This window comes from Myotis nattereri (genome assembly GCF_964212035.1).
Source record: "Myotis nattereri genome assembly, chromosome: 4".
Lineage (NCBI taxonomy): Eukaryota > Metazoa > Chordata > Mammalia > Chiroptera > Vespertilionidae > Myotis > Myotis nattereri.
Genome location: NC_138079.1, coordinates 35,544,744 through 35,566,091, shown reverse-complemented (window position 1 = coordinate 35,566,091; position 21,348 = coordinate 35,544,744).

Here is a 21,348-nt window from a genome sequence, read left to right as displayed (position 1 = left end):
GAGTCACAGCATAGCTGGCAAATGACAGCGCACAGGCATTCTCTTCCACCTTAACAGGCAGCACCCCCAGACCACCGGGGGAAAGTCTATGCCCTGGGTGAGGCCATCCAGGGTAACAGAGGCCAGCCTATGGGTTCCTGACCTATGCCCCCTTAGCAGCAACCCAGCCAATGGCTGCCACCTGCATGCCCCTGTCTCTTTGCCTGAGGGCTTTCTTTGGCCCTCTTAGCTGGATGGTGGGAGGGCAGAAATGCTAGGGAGTTAATATCCCCTGGAGCAGACCTCTACATATAACTCATGGAAGTTAGTGAGTTGCTAGCTGGGTGGGATAAGCTGAGACATTTCTACACTGTCCCTTAGAACTCCCAGCAGGGTGGAGCCCTGCCTGCGTAGTATAGTGGTTATCTGCTCAATAATGCCACTGTCAGCTTCCTTCCCTTCCCTCTCTCCCTTCCCCCTTTACCACTAGTATTTCCTGGGACCACCTCCCAGATCCTTGTCTTCAGGATCTCCTTCTAGAAAGACCCACCATCCACACCCAAAAAGGCCCTTCCTTTGGCCTACATAAGAAGCTCCCTCAGCTCATCACAGAGCTGCATCCCCATCCCTTCCACCTGGGCATTATTGTGAGTGCTATTTCCATTGTGGATTTCTAATTTAGGGATAGCATATAAAGCTTCCAAAACAATGTCTACCTTATGGGAAACAATACTAGCCAAGATCCCTTGAGATCTCACCTTCTACCAAGCATCATAAGAATCAATTCTCTTGTACTATCTATAACCATCACAATAAAGTAGGTATCATTATTAACCCCACAGATGTGGAAGTCTAAGTTTAGGGAAGTTAGGTCATGTGCCAAAGTCTAACAGAGCAAGTGAGAGGGAGAGCTGGGTTGGAACCCATGTCAGCTTGGCATCAATGCCCATGAAGTTGAATTCCTTATGATCCCCATAAAACCTGCTGAGTAGCAGTTCTGGAGTTTGTATATTTATAGAACATGGTTGAGTGGCTAAAATATTTGGACTTACTGACACAGTTTATCACTTTTTCCTAATTCTTTCCCATCAGCAACTTCCGTCTAATCTGCTTTACTCCAATCTTCAGTCATTTTCAATACAAAGTTTAAGGCATGAGAGTATGGCACAGACAGATATTTGTCCCCTCACATCATTCTCCACTTTCTTCCTGTGACCATAAAGCCCCTTAGTTATAACTGAACACGTGGCTGTCAGCTAGAGACGTCCTCTTCCAGCCTGTCTTGCAACTAGATGTGGCCAAAAGCATGTCAGTGGACCTGCCGAGGGCAATTTCAGGAACGACCAGGTTGTGCTTCCCTTCCACATCTTCCTCCTCCCTTCCTCTGGGAGAGAACTCAGATGCTGGGGGCCATGGAGTATCAACAGTGACCAGAAGCATGAGGATGGACACCCTTGGAAGGCAGGACAAGAAGCCTGGGTCCCTAGACGCCCAAACAGCCGATTTGCCCAGTGCCCCTGATCACACACATGCACACATTGTCATCTGAGGGTTAAACATTTATCTAATTTGAGCCATTGTTATTTGTTCTACTCGGAAGCAGCCAAACCAAATCCTAAATAATACAAAGAGAGAAAGAGAAGGAGGGACTGAGAAGAGAGTGAGCAGGGAGATCGTGTAGCACAATTGGGGTTGGGGGTTGGGAGGGTCCCAGAAAGGAGAGCAAGGCTTAGAATGAGGATGAAGTGTGTTTTTATTTATTTGCTTGCTTTAAAGTTTCAGAAACACAGAGGAAGAGGAGGAAATCAAAGCCAGAGAAGAAAGGAAGAGCAATGACATTCTCTTTCATCCTGCCTCTTGGGAGGCTGTGGGTGGCAGGGAAACGGAAGGGGAAATGAATTGCCAGCTGTTATCAGAGCCCATAAAAAGTTCAAATCCAGCCTTCTGCTGCGGAGCAGAAGATGTCATTGACTCTGAAGCAGAAGGGGTCCTTGGGCTGAACTAGGTGACCGCGGGCGCCTTTGCACGTGCAAGCACCTCAGTCAACCCTGGGCCTCCCTCACTCTGGAGCAGAGCAAACCTCCTCGCAGTCAGAGGCAGATACAGATCAGTCATACAGTTGACTACGTTTCTCTTTACTCACAAGTGTGATGCTCACACAATGCAAACATGTGCAAATATCCAGTCATTTTCTAAGAGGACCCTTGTTTTGAAACATTCATTTCCAGAGTCCGCTCACCAGGACACTGTCAGTTACTTACATAAAAACAAATACAGCTACTCTGAATTAAGGAACACTTTAAAATCACATGCTAATTATTCTTCCATGCAATGCCTAACCACAGCCGGCCCTTTTGAGGGAACATGATTGACTGCCTTTCAGGACCTGGCAAAGCCCCAGTCCCACACGGTCCCACACACAGTGCTACTCAAGCTGGCTGCCAGGCCTCGGCCTTGGCTTGGCCACGCAACCGCACTTCGCTGGGGCAGGGGGTGTTGATGTGGCACTTCAGAAGCAACAAGCAGATCAATGGGAGAAGCAAATTAGCCGTGGTCAGTGAATAACGATGTGATAAAAAGTGCAACAGCAGCACACAATTTGACTCAGAATATATCAAAAGTGAAAAGCCAGCGACTCTGGAAGAATATGAATAAGAGTGCAATTCAGGGGCCAGGCTCCCTAATTGCCTTGAGTCATTCTTGCCTTTAACGCCATGGTCTGAAAACCCATTCTGCAGAACTTCAAGAAGTCCAGTCTTTGGGGAATTGTCCTCCCTTAACTATTGCTGAATCTTGATGCAGATACTTACACAGCACAAAAGTCTCTCCTGACTGCCACCCACCACCTCAATCAGACATCTTTTTTCTCAGCAACTTGTCTCTTCTGTGGGTCATTACTTGAAGGCTCACAACTAGTTGCTGGGGCTGTTGTCTTTTTCCCTGAACTATGTCTTCCTGAGCATTAACACCCTCAAGGTTTCTCTCTTCCTCTCCCTTTCTCTCTAAAATTCAATAAAAAATTTTTTTTAAAATAAAAAGGAGAAGTGGAGAGGACATGCAGAGATAAACATGGGAAGAAGGCCAGGTGACGATGAAGACAGAGATTACAGTGATGCAGATACAAGTCAAGGAACTAACTCCAAGGACTTCCAGGAACCACCAGCGGCTGAGAGGCATGGGACAGATTGTGCCTTGGAGCTTCCAGAAGAGCCTCCACTGCCAGCACCTAGATTTCTGACTTCTGCACTCCTGAATGTGAGAGAGAAAATTTCTGTTGTTTTAAGCCACTCAGTTTGTGATGATTTGTTGTGGCAGCCACAGGAAACTAATGCAACTGCTAATATTTTCTAGTCACTGTACCAAGCACTAAATGTGTAGCAATGAGCAGACAGGTAAAGTCCCGTTCTCATTGACCTGAAATTCAAGGGGAGAAAACAAATAATAAGCAAGTAACCAAATAAATAGGATTACTTCAGAATGTGATCGATTTTAGGAAAAAGCAAAATAAAACAGTCATGGGTAGAGCTGACGGGAGGGGGGGAAGGTGGTGGTGGAAGGTGTGGCAACATGGCCTTGTAGAGAGGATATTTCTGCCACGTTCACACCCAGAGTGTTGGTACTCCCCACTGACTCCCCGCCCAGCCGGGACTCTCCAGACAGTGCTCCCTTCCACTCCGTGAGTTCCTCTCAGCCCAGCCACGGAGATATGCCCACCCCACCCCCCCTCCTCTCTTCCAAACCTCAGTGCCTGGGGGTCCAGCAGCAGTTCTGCTTCTGACCTAGCGCCTGTATTCACCCACAGACATTTTCCCCTTCACAAGCTCCCAGGCCTGAGCATGTATCAAAACTGACAAGAATCACACACCCTCCACCCCTCCAGCTTGTACATAATGGATGTCAGTGTATTTCCTCACCATACTAAGAGAGCAGATCCAATTCGACTTAATTATCTCCGGAGCTCTGTAAACAGCCGCCAGTCAGTGCTGAACCCTGTGGTTTATGGAGAGAACACCACAAATGACAGGAAGCTGCAGGGGAAAATAGTCTGACTGCCTTTGGCATGCTCGTTTTTGAGTAAAGATATCTCCATTCATCAGTGGGGACATTTATGAAACCTGGGCTGTCAACGTGATATTCTAGAAAGAGGCAAAGGAGCCCCAGAGTGTTGTCATTATGCAATTTGAGCAGAAGCCCTACAAATAGAATGCAAGATGCTCCACCAGACAGGGAACCAACCGCCAAGGGTGAATGTCAGTGCCGCCCTGCCCCACATACACACCTACCCTGGCATTCTGGAAGCAGTGCGGACCCAAAAGCAAATGCATTTAACCAGACTTGACTTCTTAAAAGAAACATTTCCACACAACAAATGCCTGGTTTCACAAGATGAAAGATGCTGCACCAGCCTCTGATTGACCGGCAAGCGCAGTGTGGGCACAGGGAGGAAGCGGTGAATGGAAGCAGGCTCCGCCCTCTCAGCAGACTTGGGAGCCCTGAGCTGAGGGGCCCTCCCTGCACAGTCAGGAGCAGATGAAGGTGCTACTCAGAGAGCAACGCGCTCAAGTGTGAAAATGGGGTCTTATTGGAAAGCAGATTCCAGGATGGGGCCTAGAGTTAGGCACCTGGAACAAGCTCCTGGTGACAGGACAGACGAAGCTAGAGAACCAGTGCAGTGCGAGGACCAACAGGAAGGCGGGTCCACTTAGGCGGCCGTGAGGAGCACCCAGGTGTCCAGGTAACAAGCAATACCACTCCACTTCTCTGAGAATATCCAAAGTGGGGCAAAGATAAAGTCGGTTACATATTAGATGTAGTTTACCACCAACAAAGGTAGCATTGATGATTACATAGAGCAATTCTATGTGTTGAATTAAGACAGGTTCAAAAATAAATGTTATTTTTAAAAGATGGCAAATCAGTGTCTTTCCACTTGGCCTGCATGTGACAATCATCTCGAAGCAGTTTAAAACACCAATGCCAAGACCCAGCTCACAGCGGCTGAACCCGAATCTCTGGGCCTAGTGTATGCACAGGAGGTGGGGGGTGGAAGGAAACAGGTAGACAGCCCTGAAGGGAGGGAAGAGAAAAACTCAAAACAAGAGGGACTACGGAGAAGGAGTACATACACGCATTTCTTCCTTCTATCCCACGGCCTCTCGGTCCCATTGATAGACTCCCCTTCTCCCAGTGTTCTTCTGTTTAAAGTGTGTTCCATGGACCAGCAATGTCAGTGTCACCTAGGAGCTTATTAGAAACAATTGTAAGCCCCTCCCCCAACCTATTGAATCAGTATCTGCATTTTAACAAGATCCCCAGGTAATGAGTGTACACAGTGAAGTCTGAAAGCATAGCTGTATGGAGACTTGAGCTCAAGCTCTCTTGCGCCGATACATGCTAGATAGCAAGACGATAATTAAACTGCTCCAGCAATGCAAGCTGGGATCAGCTGCCGCGTATACCCCGCCAGGCAGGCGACTTCAGGAGAGGGTGCCTGCGAACTGTAATTGATTTACAACATCATCTGGCTGTAACGAAGTGAAAGCCAAGTTGTCTTTCTCTGTATTGATATAATTACCGACATGAGGGGAAGCAGGTTCCTTCTTCAGATCAACTAACCTTGTTATTTATCAGCCTGTGCTAACTCCGTTTCTGATTAGCAATTTATTCTGGGTGGTTATTGACTGACCCCACTCGGACTCGTTATTCATTCTGTTTCCACCAGCAACAATTATTTAGCTCTCAGGATGATGGACATGTAGATGCAGTTATACATGTTTGCATTTTCTATTTTTCTTACCTGCCTCTCTAGACAGAACATTACCTATGGACCATGACTGCCTTTTTAACTCCTCGCAATACCTAGCCAAATAGCATTTATTTTCTCAGCAATTTGTCTCTCTTTTTTAAAAATATATTTTACTGATTTTTTACAGAGAGAAAGGGAGGGGGGTAGAGAGTTAGAAACATCAATGAGAGAGAAACATCAATCAGCTGCCTCCTGCACACTCCCTACTGGGGATGTGCCCACAACCAAGGTACATGCCCTTGACTGGAATTCGAACCTGAGACCCTTCAGTCCGCAGGCCGATGCTCTATCCACTGAGCCAAACTGGTCAGGGCAGCAACTTGTCTCTTCTAAAAAAATATAATGGATGCTTCTGGGTGATGCCAGGAACCATTCTCAGCACTGTTCATCTCAATTCTCCATCTCATGAGCTAGAAACAAAATTGTTTTAAAGCCACATTGGAACACCCTCAGTTCAACAGAGCTCACTGCCTGCCTCTGTGCGCCGACTCTATGTTATAAGTCAATCATAAAAAGCAGATGCTGTCACCAGCTTAGAAGTTGCTTCCCAAGAGTCCATTTCAAAGTCATTTATTGGAACCTCTAGTGTATTATCCCCCCAAAATCCCTTCCATTCCTTCTGTTGCCAGACTGGAGCCCCAGAGTAGGAAGCCATACTCCTATAATACTAATCAACAGCAACAATGTTAAATGTAATCCACACGGAGTTTATTCAATTTGACAGTTGGTGCTGAAGGAACAATTTGAATCAGAAAACTATTAGTAGGTGGAAATGGATGATGTTATGGATTCTGACTTTTATATATGTGTAGCAGCTTTAAAGAGGGATGACATTAATTCCTCAGAGCAAACCTATAAAAAACTAGTAATAACAATATACCTTTAATAATTTACTGAAAAAAGACAGTGTTAGCAGGGCCAAGAAAGGGGAAAGAGTCCTTCCAACCTGGACATTCTTTGGTTAATTTACCTCCTGTGGATTTTGGCTCAGCCCCAAAAATGAGAAGAAGAGGTCATGAGAGAGGAGAACTGAGGCCCCATGCATGATTGGAAAGGGAAAATGGCCATTATAAGCCAATAAGTCTCTTTGATTAGGATACAACTACAGGATTTTAGCCCCTCCTAGGGTTACTTGAAATCCTAGAGTTCTTCATATTCCCTCAAAAAAGCCTTTGATTCAGATAAGTGATTGCAGATGAATTAGAGAAACCACTCTAATAAACCTAACAGAAAATCATGATTTTATCAGGGAGTCAATAATGATCAGTGACTAACCATCTATCTTGTACGTACTCATAACATTTCTATCAGGCATATATATATATATATATATATATATATATATATATATATATATATATATATCCTATATAATAAAAGCCTAATATGCTAAGTGTCCAGTTGACCAGTCGGCCATTCAACCAATCAAAGCATAATATGCTATTGATATGCTAAGGTCGCTCAACTGCTCGCTATGAGGTGCAGTGACCACCAGGGGGCAGACAGTTGACCGGTTGACCAGTTGCTCTGACGTGCACTGACCACCAGGGGGAAGACGCTCCAACTGGTAGGTTAGCTTGCTGCTGGGGTTTGGCCAATTGGGACTGAGCAAGATGGGCCGGACACACCCTGGAGCTCTCCTGTGGTCCCTCCCCAGCTGGCTAACCTCCCATGTCTCTTCCCCTGGCCCCAATCGTGCACCGGTGGGGCCCCTCTGCCTGGCCTGTGCAATCCAGGGCCCTTGGGGGATGTCAGAGAGCTGGTTTCGGCCTGATCCCACAGGCCAGGCTGAGGGATCCCACCAGTGCACCAGGCATAGATAGATAGATAGATAGATAGATAGATAGATAGATAGATGATAGATGGACCTTATTTAAATAGATTTTAGAATAAAATGGCTATACTTAGCCACATTGTGTGTGAAACTATGCTGAGTTCTCAGTTAACTCTGCTTTGTGAGAACCTAGAGTGGGGGACCACAAAGACCCCCTAGTCCAGGAGCCACTGTTTACCTAGTGGCTTATATCAGAACTGCATTCAAAGTACCCAAGGGAAAAGGGCAGTAACCTATTAAAACCCACAGCAACAAATGAGTTACAATATCACATTTCTGAAAATGGGATTTGTAAAATGAAGAAAAACTTCATGAAAAAAGAATTTCAAATAGTGGAGCGTTGGATAGGTGGAGAAGAGTGAGAATGGGATTTAGGTGGATAAAGGGGATTAGACTAAAGCAAAGACAAGCCTGTATTATGACAGCAGAGAAGCCCTCCCCTCATGCTTCACAAGGGAATTGTGTCCCAAGGGAAGGTCCCCAAGCCACAGTGACTGCTGTTGTCTGTGGGGTGTGCATCCCCGGTTGCTGGAGCTGGGAGCAGATTATGGCCAATAGCCTGGACATTTTCTCCACTTAACATTGTACATAAGCAGACCTGACTGAAATAATTTCAGAGCTTTGGGAAGGAGTGTAAATGGAGGTCCACATGCCTCATGTCTAAATTATAACCCAACCAAACAAACTATTAAATAAAATTTATTCTATTCCCCTATCTTAATGGATATAATTTTTCTACAACCTGGAGGCCAGATTCCAAAATAGAATTCTCAGAATTTGAATCAAAATGTGATATCAGAGAATGATATTCAGTCTCTGACATGTGAATTGTTGCTGCCTTGTCTTCCCAAACCCAGCTCTATCCTGCCCCTTTACCTACACCTATGTGGACACCCAGACTTCTGTCCACAGAAGCCGTTTGACCACCCCAAAGGCCATGAAGTTCATACACCAGTGGCCCAGTCTGCCTTCTGAAGACAGACCTGGAGAAGAGGACCATGGAGATCCATTGGGCAGAGAATTCCAGGGTCCTGGGACCAGGGGCATGACCTTGAAGAACTGGTGCAGCTCCAGGTGGGCATATGGGGAAAACATGCTTGGACAAATCCAGAGAGGATCTAAAGATCTTTCCTGGTTTGAGGCAGAAATGACTGCCCCAGAAATTTTCTCATGTCTCCTAATGCTCCCAAGGAAACAGGTGGGGAAATCAAAGTTTATACTTCTCCCAAACAAACAGCACTGGATATGTTACCGATTCAGAAGGTTTCCATTACGTCAGCATCTTAAAAAAAGTCATTCAGGAGAGAGAAGACCAATCTTTTTAAAAGAAGAATTCCAAAAACTCTAAGTAGATATCCCCGCTCTGGGAAGTGGAGCCTAATCCACTCTCTCTTGAACATGGGCTAGAGTCAGTGATTTGCGTCACTGAGAGAGAATAGAGAGACTAGAAAATGAAAAATAATAACTTGACAGTGAAGAAACCAGGCAAATACTACCTTCACCAAATGATCAAGGTCAGCCTCATCAGTGAAAAATCATGTTGATATCGTGTACCACTCCCCCAAATAATAATACAGTGGGGCCTTGACTTATGAGTTTAATTCGTTCCGGGACCGAGCTCATTAACTCAAATTACTCTATCAACTCAATGCAAAAAATCGGCTGAGAGACAGCTGGTATCTCAAAAAACTCGTTAGTTGGGACACTCGTAAGTCAAGGCCCCACTGTATCTCATGTTGATAAGGAGGGACATACTCTGTGGTTTTCTTCCCCAAAACCTATAACCCCAGTCTAACCATGAGAGAAACATCAGACACATCCAAAATAGGAACATTTACAAAATACCTGGCCAGACCTTTTAAGACTGTCAAAGTCCTAAAAACAAAATAAAAGACAAAAACAAAACAAGAAAAACTGAGATACTATCAGACAGCAGAGACTGCGGAGACATGAAAACAAAATGCAGTGTGGAACCCTGGGCTGCATCCTGGCACAGAAAAGAGACATTCATGTGGAAACTTGCAAAATACAAATAAAATGTGGAGTCTGCTTAATAATACTGCAGCAATGTTGGCTTGTTAGTTTTGACAAATGTACTATGGTAACGTAAGATATTAGCAATGGAGACAACTGGGTGAACAGTGTATGGAAACTCTCTGTATTCGCTTGGTCACTTTTCTACAGATCTCACATTATTCCCAAGTTAAAAGTTATTTTTAAAAAAATGTTCATCCACAGCATCAAAGAATCACAGTCTATCCATCACTCTCTCTCATCATGGCCCACATTCACTCGATGGAACAATGGGATGCCATTTCCCAGGTCTGGCATGCTGGTTTGGAGACCTTTTGCATGAGATCTCAAAGATGCCAATTTTCACAGGCAAGCTCAGTCTGATCCCAGAGGGGCACACAAGTGACAGAGCCTCAGAACATCAAGACGTGTCTGTAAGCATTCCAAAGAAAATAAATAAGGTTTAGAAGAAGAAGAGAAGGGGAAATTACTTGTGGCATGTTTACAATTTGGAACAGCATAAAATAGGAAACAAATGACATATATAAAACTCTGGTAATAAACTTGAGGAGGAATCATTAAACAGACCACAGAGACCATGTCACTCTGGAACAGCGATCCACTCTAAAACCTCCTTTTAGAGAGCACACAGTAGGCACTCCACAAAACTGACTCAGAATGAAATTATTTGTAAACAGAGGCCATCACCTGCATCTATTGTTAAAGAGGGGACACTGGGAGTCCACATTAAACTCGATAGATCAGCTGTTTTTAAGATAAGCATTTGGGTTATCATGGGAAAGTAGCAGAAGACCTTGGTCTAGCCATGCACCAGCTTCCATTCACTCAGACAACCAGGCGAAAACTTGGAGAGTCTCATAAGCATATAGCATTTGATAGTGACTAATACACGCAACTGCAAGTATTTTCTGTAGTTATACATTTGCTCCAGGCAAGAATAATATCTTTTCTAATTAATTTAGGTATCTTCAAATCAGCCCCACTATGTTTCAGGGGAGTAAAATCATGTAACTGCACCATAACTGTTCCAATGGAGAAAAGAATATCAGGAAATTCACTAGCACCTCTTTAAAAAGCTACATTTTGCCCTCTCATGGGGATTCTTGCTGCTGAGTAGTTGTTTTAAGAGTGATTAATTATATGAAACTGTAGGCCTTATAACATTTAGCAGCAATTTAGAAGTACCATTTACATAGGATTAACTACTTTTGAATAGATGTTTCAACATCCATCTAAGACTTAATTGTTAAACCTTCCTTTGTCAGATAACCAAAAGGGATTTGAACTCAAAGTGAATGATATTGCTAGAAGCCCATACTGAAATACTATGGAAGACAGAGATGGAAAGACAGAGACAGAGACAGAGAAAGGAAAAGAGAAAGAGAAAGGGATAGGGAAAGGGAAAGAGAGATCATGAGAAAGAGGGAGAGAGAAAGAGTGAGCGAGAGAGAGATCGGCTGTAGATAAATCTTGAAGCAAATTAAGTTTCTATGTATCTGGCCATGCTCTGAAGATTTGCTTTGCTCTCCTTTTCTCCCCTCATCCAAACTTTCCTGTTTTGAAAATCATCCCTTCAATTTTACAATGACTTCAGATGCAATTAACAGAAATCAATTGATCAAAAATTTTTAGATCAATTAACTAAAAAATCCAGAAATCAAGCACTATATAATTGTTTGTGAAAATCATGCCAATCTCAGTGTAACCACTGAGCAAAACACACTGGCTCTGTGTTTTACTTTTACAACCTCTCAGAACCTCAAATTTTGTCATCTGCACAGCAAGGAGAATAAATCCCATTTTGCAGGGTTGTGAAGGTATGAATGGCCTTGTACATGGTAGGCATTCAATGAATGTTAGCTTCCTGCCCCTTCCTCTCCCTCCTTCTCCCTCCTGACTTTGATATCTCCTTTCTACTTACTTCAGAAAGCAAACACTCCTCCTGTGAGAATGTTTTTGTATTTCACTAAACTGCCCTCTGTTTATCATCACTTTATTTATAACTAGAGGCCCGGTGTATGAAAATTCATGCACTGGAGGCAGGGGTCCCTCAGCCCGGCCTGCCCACTCTCATAGTCCGGCAGCCCTCAGGGGCAGGAGGCAACCCAGCAATCAGGGGAAGGCGATGCCCCATTACACCTCTGCAGCTGCCACTGCCAACAGTGCAAGCCTCAGCAGGCCCTGGTTACCTGAGCCTTGGGCAGCCCTGGGTGGCTGGGGGGCAGAGGGGACTGGGGGTCTCCGAAGACAGGCACAGGGAGCAGCCAGGCCCATCTAGGGGCAGGCCTGGCCTTGCTGCTCCTGCCACCCCTATCTTGTGGCTGTGGGTGCTGCTATCTTTGAGGGCGTAGCAGTCAATTAGCATATTCCTTCCTTATTGGCTGTGGGTGCTGCCATCTTTAGGATGGCATGAGGGTCATTTAGCATATTCCCTCTTTATTAGATAGGATAATAATCAATAGCAGTCCAATACCCATATCAACCTCAGAGGGTTGCACGCATCTGCATTTGCTAGAAGCTGGTTTTCTCTCAAGGTGTCCACAATAATAACAAAACAGAAAAGTGCCTTTAAAAACTTACCCAAAACACACAGAGCCATTAATGTCACAGGCAATATGGCAGAGTTGATTTCTTGACAGAAGGTTAATTAGTTCTCTCCCATAGGATGGCATTGCCATAACTAAACCAATAACAGCAAGGAAAAATACACGCTTGGGCAATCAAAGACATTCAGACAATAATGAGGAATGGCAAGGGGTACTGAGTACCAAGGCTATTTTCGAGTTGCTGTTATTTAATCATGATGGGCCCAAGAAGTCAAGTCCTCCCAGGCCAGATAGCAGCTGTTCTTGAGAGAGCCCCCATTTTACACAGATAGCAGGTATTTAAGTTTTATACTAGGCCTTCCTTTACAAACTCATGATAAATGAAAGCAAGAAGTTCCACATGTCGATAAAACCTTGTACCTGTGCTTATGCGGTGCCATATACCATCTCCCCTGGTAATGACATGATTAATAGCATCTGTTCTGTGACCTAATTATAGCCAAATTCATGCATATTCATGACAGGGAGGGGAGGAGGGAAATTCACACACATTAGGAGCCTACCTGCACAGGCAGGTCCCTCTAAAGGAGAGCGCTAAGTAAGCCCCCTGAAAATACTGCTGTTCTGAGTGCTTATGACACCCCGTGACATGGCTGAAGGGTCCACTCTTCTCTCCTCCATTCGGATGTTAGGAGTACATAGTTTCCCCAGGGAAACTTTTCTCAAAACCCTGGAGAAGGTCCCGGGAAGTGGTATCAGGCAGCATAGACTCATTGGGATACGCTTCAGAAAGGTTTGGGGGTTCAAAATTCAAAGAAGAAAAGCAGTTCCACGTGGTCGCATATATTCCTACACTGCCATGCCCTAAAGGCTGGGTATGTTGGGGAAATACAGCTCCCTGGCCCTTCTACATTCAAGACCCGTTGGGCTAAGAGTTGATTATCAGTGTCCAGTCTAACCTTCAAAGCTCAGCTGAGTATATGGGACCTTGTGGCTCAAAGCAACCAGGAAAAAAGACCGACACAAAGATGACTGACCAGAATATGTACAAACTGCTCAAAAAGCCTTCCATGTGAGTTCCAGAGCACTGTCTGCTAAGCCTTGTCTCTTGACATGACTTTGGAAAGTCGCAGGTGTTCACAACTACTAGGACCTCTGCCATGATCCTCCCATAGAAACTCAGGTGTGACTATGCAGGACCAAATGAATAGTCATCCTTCTCCATGGGAAACTTGGCTCCATGGGAATTTAGACACCCTGCTCTTCTTTGCAAAAGCCCATCTGAATCCTGTCTGTCAGTTTCCTGGGATCAGCCTGGTTTTCAGGGTATCCCATGAATCAGTGTTTGCCAAGCAATTAAAGGAATCTGCTCAGAGGAAGCAGGTATGCAGATGGTTATGGTTTCTAGAAGGTCAAGGACATCAGCAGACATAATTGATGGGCTCTGTCATCAGGCACCCTTGGAATGCATCTTTAGTGTCACTGAGAAGTCAGAGTGACTGCTACTTTCAGATGGTTCCTCACACATGATTTATAAGAATCTTTATTAAGGTGTGAATCAAGGATACTTCTGAAAAGTTGTAGAGTTCTGAAGTGATTGAAACACACCTTTAGCTAATTCTGGATTATTCACTAGAATTTTCAGTTTGTATACAATCAAGATGCAAGAATTATGAAATTAAAAACCCTATGAGGGACACAACAGAAATTAAGATAAGGTCCTTGTAGGACCTTAAAACCAGGTGGAAAGTGAGTAATGTGAAATGAATAGCCCTAAAATGAAACAGGATGTGATTAACCAGTTAACTACCACACGTCCAAAACAAAAACCATCCCCACACGCCACGATATTTTGAATTTAATTAAAAAATGAATTTGCAATGAATATTATAAAAATAAACATATTATTCACAGTTCGGGTGTTCTTGAATATTTTCAGCTGAAAATTCTCATGAAAAGTGATTTTAAAGTTGGTCAGGGCTGTCACTTAGGGAAAACATTTTTTTATAGACACGCGTGGCGTGTGGGGAAGGTCTGCCGCTTGCATCTACAGACACTTATGGTGTACAATGGGTTAATGCCACAAAATACTGCAGAAAATAAATACCAATCTTGTCCAGCCACAAAAATAAAAATAAATAAAACCACCGGGAAAATAAAAAAGACCCAGAGATCTACTATTTCATCTCCAAATAATATGAAACTCCTTTTACCCACACAGAAACATAAATTTTCTTAGCCTTCATTGATTATGTCCTAATCAATTCACATATCAAACCAATTATTCCTTTTGTGGCCTAATGCTATTACCTTCTCAAATAGCCATGGCTATACATTCACAAAGATGATGAGGCCAGTTAAACAGATTACAAATGAGATGTTCATCATAAACCCAGAAGGCAAACTAAATCTTCAAGATGGGAAATATCTGACATATGAGAATTTAATCTTGCTATCTTATATTTAACTGATGGTGCTCATGGGAGAAATGCCAGACATTCTAAATGGAAAGTTCATTGATTGAACTTAACCTCAAAGTTTAAAAATACATAACATCAAGATAAAACCCATGGGTTGAGCCTCAACCAAAGATCATTTAAAACCCAATTTAGTACTTAGTAAATATTCATTGGTCATTGAATGAGAGAATACAAATAGCATTCACATCATATATGTCAGCATTCAGGTTTTCCACAACCAATTATTACTTACTCCCCGGAACAGCATGGCACATATGAGGCAAGGCATTACAGATGGGAAGGGTATGGATCCCAGTGCTCTTAACTCCAGGGCTGCGCAAAGCTGGAAACTTGGAATGCATATGTCTCTATACATGTGCTGAGCCCTCCCAACTTGTACCATTATTTGTGCCATCACATTGGCACTGACTTAAACAAAATCACTACCAAGGAACATTCTAATAATAAATACCCTTTTTTATTCTTCCACCTTCTGTGTTCCCTCTTTTTACTCTGAAAAGGAATTCATTCATAACTAGAAACTTAATCAAGTTTTGCGAATACTTACAGCTCTTGGATAGCTCCATTTTCACTAAGATGGGATATAAAAAATAGGCCATTTATTATTAAGTATTCTAATTAAATGACCTCAAGCTCCTTTATCAAGAACGAGTGACTATTTGTCTTCCCTTATTTGACTCCAATAATGCTGACTCAGCAAGAAACAGTCCTAGTGAGCACCTCAGCTTGATGCAGAATGAAGGCCTTGAGGCCCACATGCACTGGACCAAGTTTGTGCTGCTTGGGCCTTTAAGCCTTAAACAGGTGCCTCATTCCTTGCTTCCTAAACATGGAAGCACTTGCAATAGCTCAAGATGTCCCCACAGTTCGAACATCTGCTGTTGGTGCTATTGCCATCACCACGACAACAGGACCCCATGCCACAGATGACAAGGAGAGACCTGTGCACTGGCTGGCTGGACTAACAGAGGCCCTGGCTCCCCAACCATTTCCCAGAGTGGCCAGTTACACACCCCAGAGTGCGGGGGTTGGGGGGCAGTTCTGAGACACCTCTTCATAAGGCCTCTGTGAAGATATCCCCCAAATAACAGAGAAGTCAGCTGTGCATAAAGCTGTGGTCTGCTCTGTAACACATCCCCTTATACTTTCTCTCCCTCCCTTCCTCCCTCCCTCCCTGCTTCACATCCTTCTTTCTGCTGCCTCTTGCTTCCCTGGAATGATACCCCCCTCTAAAACCTAGGGAAGCACCTAAGCTTCTCCCTCGGGCTATTTTCTAGTAAGTCTGAGCTAAGGCTCCACCTCTGCTGATTAAACTGAGACATCTCAGGTTCCCAGAAAATGGAGGAAATCTCCCTCCATACATGTTACATGCAGCTCTATTTATATCATTGTAGCTGGGTCCGAATGCTACTACACTAAGTTACAGTGTACTTGCAGTACACACACACACACACACACACACACACACATCTCCATGAAAATATCACAGCTCAGAAGCTCCAGTGGCGCAATCAGTTAGTGCGCGGTACTTATAAGAAAATATCACAGCTCCACCCCAGTGCCAGAGAAGCTAGGACAGAAGGAGCCTCTATCCTTAACCGTACTGTGTTCAGAAACTCACTCCCCTCCAACCCATGACATTAGTGTTGCCTTTGAGAGTAGAAGAGGAAGCATCTCCCTCTTCTAGCCTGAAGAGCCACACTATTTCCTGAATTTTGTTTCAGGGAAAGTCTCAGCTTATTATATGAGGCGATGATAAAAGCATGACCATACAGAAGTCCCTTCAGTCAGACTCCTTGTATGGCTCACTCTGCCTCATATAATGGGCCTAGTGGGTCACGCTAGGACATCATAAGGTGGATCATGGCAGGGAGGTAGCATTCTGACCCATTACTGTTCAGCCAGGACCAGGCCTACTAGGAGGTTATTCAGCTATCTTTACTCTGTCATTTTAATGGCAAATAAAGGTCTTTCTCCCCCAAATCATCTAGTCCCTTCTTCCCTCACTGACAGGTTATTTTAATTTCTGGCAATGAATTCCTTTTTTAAGAAATTAAGTGGGAAAGACAGGACAGGGAATGGTTATATATTAGCCAGTCAATATACTTGCCCAGATCCATGGACAGCAAGCCTGGTTCTAATGCAATTGCATATCACTTGCAACTTTCAGCCAACTGAGCACATACTGTATGCCAGGCATTTTGCCAGGTGCTAGGAAAAAAGAACCAAATTCCCTCTCTCTGCCCTGAAGAGACACACTGCAAAATGGTTGGGACTTGTTCTGTTTGCCTTGTTATTATCATCCTATCTAATAATAGAGAAACATGGTAATTAGCCATACCTCCGCTACCCTTCCAATTGGCTAATCAGCAGGATATGCAAATTAACTGCCAACCAAGATGGCGGCCGGCAGCCAGGCAGCTTGAAGTGAACAGGAGGCTTGCTTGCTTCAGTGACAGAGGAAGCTAACGTTCCCCGCCTGCCTTGCCGGCCTCTGAGCTTGCAGTTTAAGAAACATTGTTACAAATATAGAAGCTAAACAAAACCCCAGAAACCTGCTTTCAGCCAGCCGGGCTTCAGCCAGCAGGACCTCAACATTGTTTCAATTATAGAACAAATGCAGATCCCTGCTTTCAGCCAGCTGGAATCTCAGAGCTGGAATGAGCAGGACTGCAACAGTGTTACAATTATAGAACCCAAACAAACCAGATACCTGCTTTCAGCAGCCGAGGCCTCAGAGCTGGAGCCAAGCCTCAGAGCAAAATCTGGCCCAGAATAAAAAAGAAAAGAAAAAAAGGACAGGTTGTGATCTTCAGTCACCCACCAGCCTGAAAACGGCCCTCAGCCCCTTACCCAGACTAGCCAGGCACCCCAGTGGGGACCCCTACCCTGAAGGGGGTGTGACCAGCTGCAAACAGCCATCATCCCCTCATCCAGGCTGGCCAGGCACCCCAGTGGGGACCCCCACCCTGATCCAGGACACCCTTCAGGGCAAACCAGCCGGCCCCCACCCATGCACCAGGCCTCTATATAGTAAAAGGGTAATATGCCACTCAGCACCAGGATCAGCGGAGCTTCGAGGACTCCTGGCCCCTGGAGCAGCGTGACAGGGGGCAGGGACCAAACCCCCTGATCGCCCTGCGGCTCTGTGCGTGACAGGGGGCGGGGCCACAACCTCCCTATCCGCCCTGCCCTGTTTGTGACAGGGGAAGGCGCCCGAGCCCCCTGATCAGCCCTGCTCTGTGCTTGATACGGGGGAGCTCCCCAACCCCCTGATCACCCTGCAGGTGTGTGTGTGACAGGGTGCAGCGCCCCAACCCCGCCCACGGGCCCTGCTCTGTGATGGGGTAGAGCCATAACCTCCCCATTGGCCCTGCCCTGAGTGTGACAGTGGCGGCGCCCCAACCCCCTGATCGGCCCTGCTCTGAGCCCAACCAGGGGCTGCACCTAGGGATTGGGCCTGCCCTCTGCCACCCGGGAGCAGGCCTAAGCCAGCAGGTCGTTATCTCCCAAGGGGTCCCAGACTGTGAGAGAGCACAGGCCGGGCTGAGGGACCCCCTCCTCCCCCCCCTCCCCCCCCCCCCGCCGCATGCACAAATTTTTGTGCACCAGGCCTCTAGTTTTATTATAAAACCTCATGTTTCATAATAAACAAATATGGAAACAAATCCATATTAGTGTCCATCACTCCAAGTGCATTTTGGAGAGTCATATGGACCAATAAATGCCTTTTCACACAATTATAATCATTGCTTACAAAGTATTTTTAAATAAACATCATGTCACATATATCATGTCCTTGCATGAACTTAAATGTTAACATTTAGAAAATTATATATAACAGTAATTTTTATCCTTCTTTCTGTTCAAAGATACCTAACAAAAGTGACAACCTTCTACCAGTGACAACATCTTGTAGAGTCGTAGTCAAGTACCCCTCTCACTACTGCCCCCTATTCTGAGACTCACCAATACATACCATTCCATAGCAATGCAGAATCCGAGTTTACATAAACACTGCTTTACTCATCATCACTTGGGTGATTGTTCTCTTTGGTGTAGAGTAATGGGCACACTTCACTGCTATGGACATTTCTAATAAATCATCCTCTTTCTTTGGGGGTATATTCCTCACGGTGAGTGTGTGACTGTTGCTGTGCCATCCCAGATCACTGCCCAGAAGGACTAGAACAATGGAGAACCACTTACAGAGCAATTCAAGTATAAGAGTCCCCTTAGCCCACTAGGTTTGATCAGTTAAGCTAATTCTGCTGAATCAAGTTGTTTTCATTCTCATTTCCTCAATTATTTCAAAGCCATGTATTTATTCTACATGTTTTCCTTCCTGCATTTCCTTTGATGTAAACCATCTGTTCAAATCCTTTGACACATGCAAAAGTGACTTTATGTGAGAAATAGAAGGAGGTAAGAAGAGACTTGGGACATGGTAGGGCTTATGCGCTATGGCTGCCAGGGAGTGCGGGGGAGGAGGGATCCTAACCATGGGGACCAGGTCCCAAAAGAAAGGGGACAAGATCAGGAAACTCTATGCTATGCCAGCCCTACGTTCTGTACAGAAAGCCACAGACCGCCACCCAAGAAGGGGAAATTCCCCAACCTTTGTGCCAGTTCCCAAAACACAGACTACAGCCAGCCATTCTACATGAGCCAGCATTTTCAAAGGCCTCTTTAGACATGCCTCACAGCCCCTGAATTAATCTGAGCACCCCTATGACAAAGGAAAGAGCTGAGTCACAGAGGGTTGGCAGGCTGACTTGGAGGCCAGGGCCCGTTAGTGGAATACCTGGAGGCAAGAGGCAAAGCCTAAATTCTTGCCCTGGGCTGGTGAAAAGGGACCATCTTGCCTCTTCATTGTGTCCATCAAGGAACAGACCACCAACTGTGACTTCCCCTACTTCCCACAAAAGAGCAGTTTGCCACTCTGCCAACAGTGGGCCCTGAATAGACTGGCCCTATGCTGAGAGTTCTTGGATCCCAATTCTCTGCACTGAGCGGAGAGCAGCCCCAGCTCACCAGTCATATCATATGCAAGCCAAGTGCCCTGGGCGGTTGGAAGTCCTCTCCTGCAGCCTGAGGTGGCTTGGGTATAAAAGTGAGTGCCAGTGACTTGGTCATTCCCTCCATGTTCTTGACGAAGAAAATAAAAAATGCACAACGCCTAAAGCTAATTTTTTTAAGTAAATCAATCCTAGTTTCTTAATTAGAAATTTGATTCTATTGCCTCTCCATAGACTTAAAGACAATATCAAAACACCAGATCAACTTAATTGCCCTCCAAGTTGCTCAGGCAGCTTTGGCCCAACATCCATGTAGGTTTTAGGACCACGTTATTGATACTCAACAGACCAGATCTTTAGCAATTAATTTTTCTAAAAAAGTCAGGCTCCACCCTAGCTGGTTTGGCTCAGTGGATAGAGCATTGGCCTGCAGATTGAAGGGTCCCGGGTTGGATTCCGGTCAAGGGCACCTACCCAGGTTGTGGGCTCAATCCCCAGTTGGGGGCGTGCAGGAGACAGCCAATCAATGATTCTCTCTCTTTGATGTTTCTATTTCTTTCTCTCTCTCCCTCTCCCTTCCTCTCTGAAATCAACAAAAATATATCTAAAAATAAAGCCAGACACTGTAAAAACAAGTTCTTCAATATTCTGGCTTTTCTATTTCATATCACCTGGAAGTGAGAGAAGGCAGATATGTCTGCTTCCAAATTGACCCTTTCTAACTCATTGCATGAAAATTTGGATCCTACTTAAAGGGCTAGTCTGTCCTCCCGTACAGAACCAAATGTGCTTCTGTTGTCATGGTTTTATTTCACTTTATGAGATAGTGGATCACAAAAAGAAGACCAAGATTTTATGAGAGCAATGTTTATGCACCCCCTTGGAAATTCACTGCCAAATGTATACAGTGGGAGTCTTGGGAATGAAGACATGGCTTTAAAAGCCCTTCTCCCAAAGTGTGATGATCATTCTGAGCAAATAAGTAAAGCAGCATTAACTCCAGACCTTGTCTGCAGCCAGAGGCAGAGAGCTACAAAAGCCCCCGGTGCTCCCAGGGTCCCTGGCCACTCTCCCTGTCCCCATTTGCGGCCCTGCTCCTCTCAGGCAGGCAGGCTGCATTTGCTGCTGGCAAGTCCCCAGACTTTACCGTGACAGGGACGCACTGTGGGTTTCATTCCCCAGCTGTAGGAAGCACCAGGGGAAGTGCCTCTGCTTTCATTGGGTCCCCACCAACCAGCTCTTGGCTCTTGTGTGCATGCTCTGCCCGGAAGGGCAGGCTATGGTGGCAGCTCGCTCACTGTGACACCCAGGGCCGCTCACAGATGGCTGGGGCTGCTGTTTCATTTTGTTTCCAGAGCCCCCGCAAAGGAGGCAAGAATTCAGCCAGGATTAACTTAGAGGCTACACGTGCCAGGCTCGGGTTTAAGTGCGGGGTTTATAGCACTGAACGAAAAGGCAAGGTTCATGCCCCAGTGCAGTGTATTTTCTAGAAAGGGAAACAGACAATAAACAATAAAATAATAATTAGATGTGACCACTGCAAGCACTGGTCGGGCCTTAGTAAAAATGAAATTGGATGACATGAGAGTGAGTGACTTGTGTTCCCTTGGGGTTTCAAAGGAGTCCCATCTGGGGAGGTGACAGTTGAACT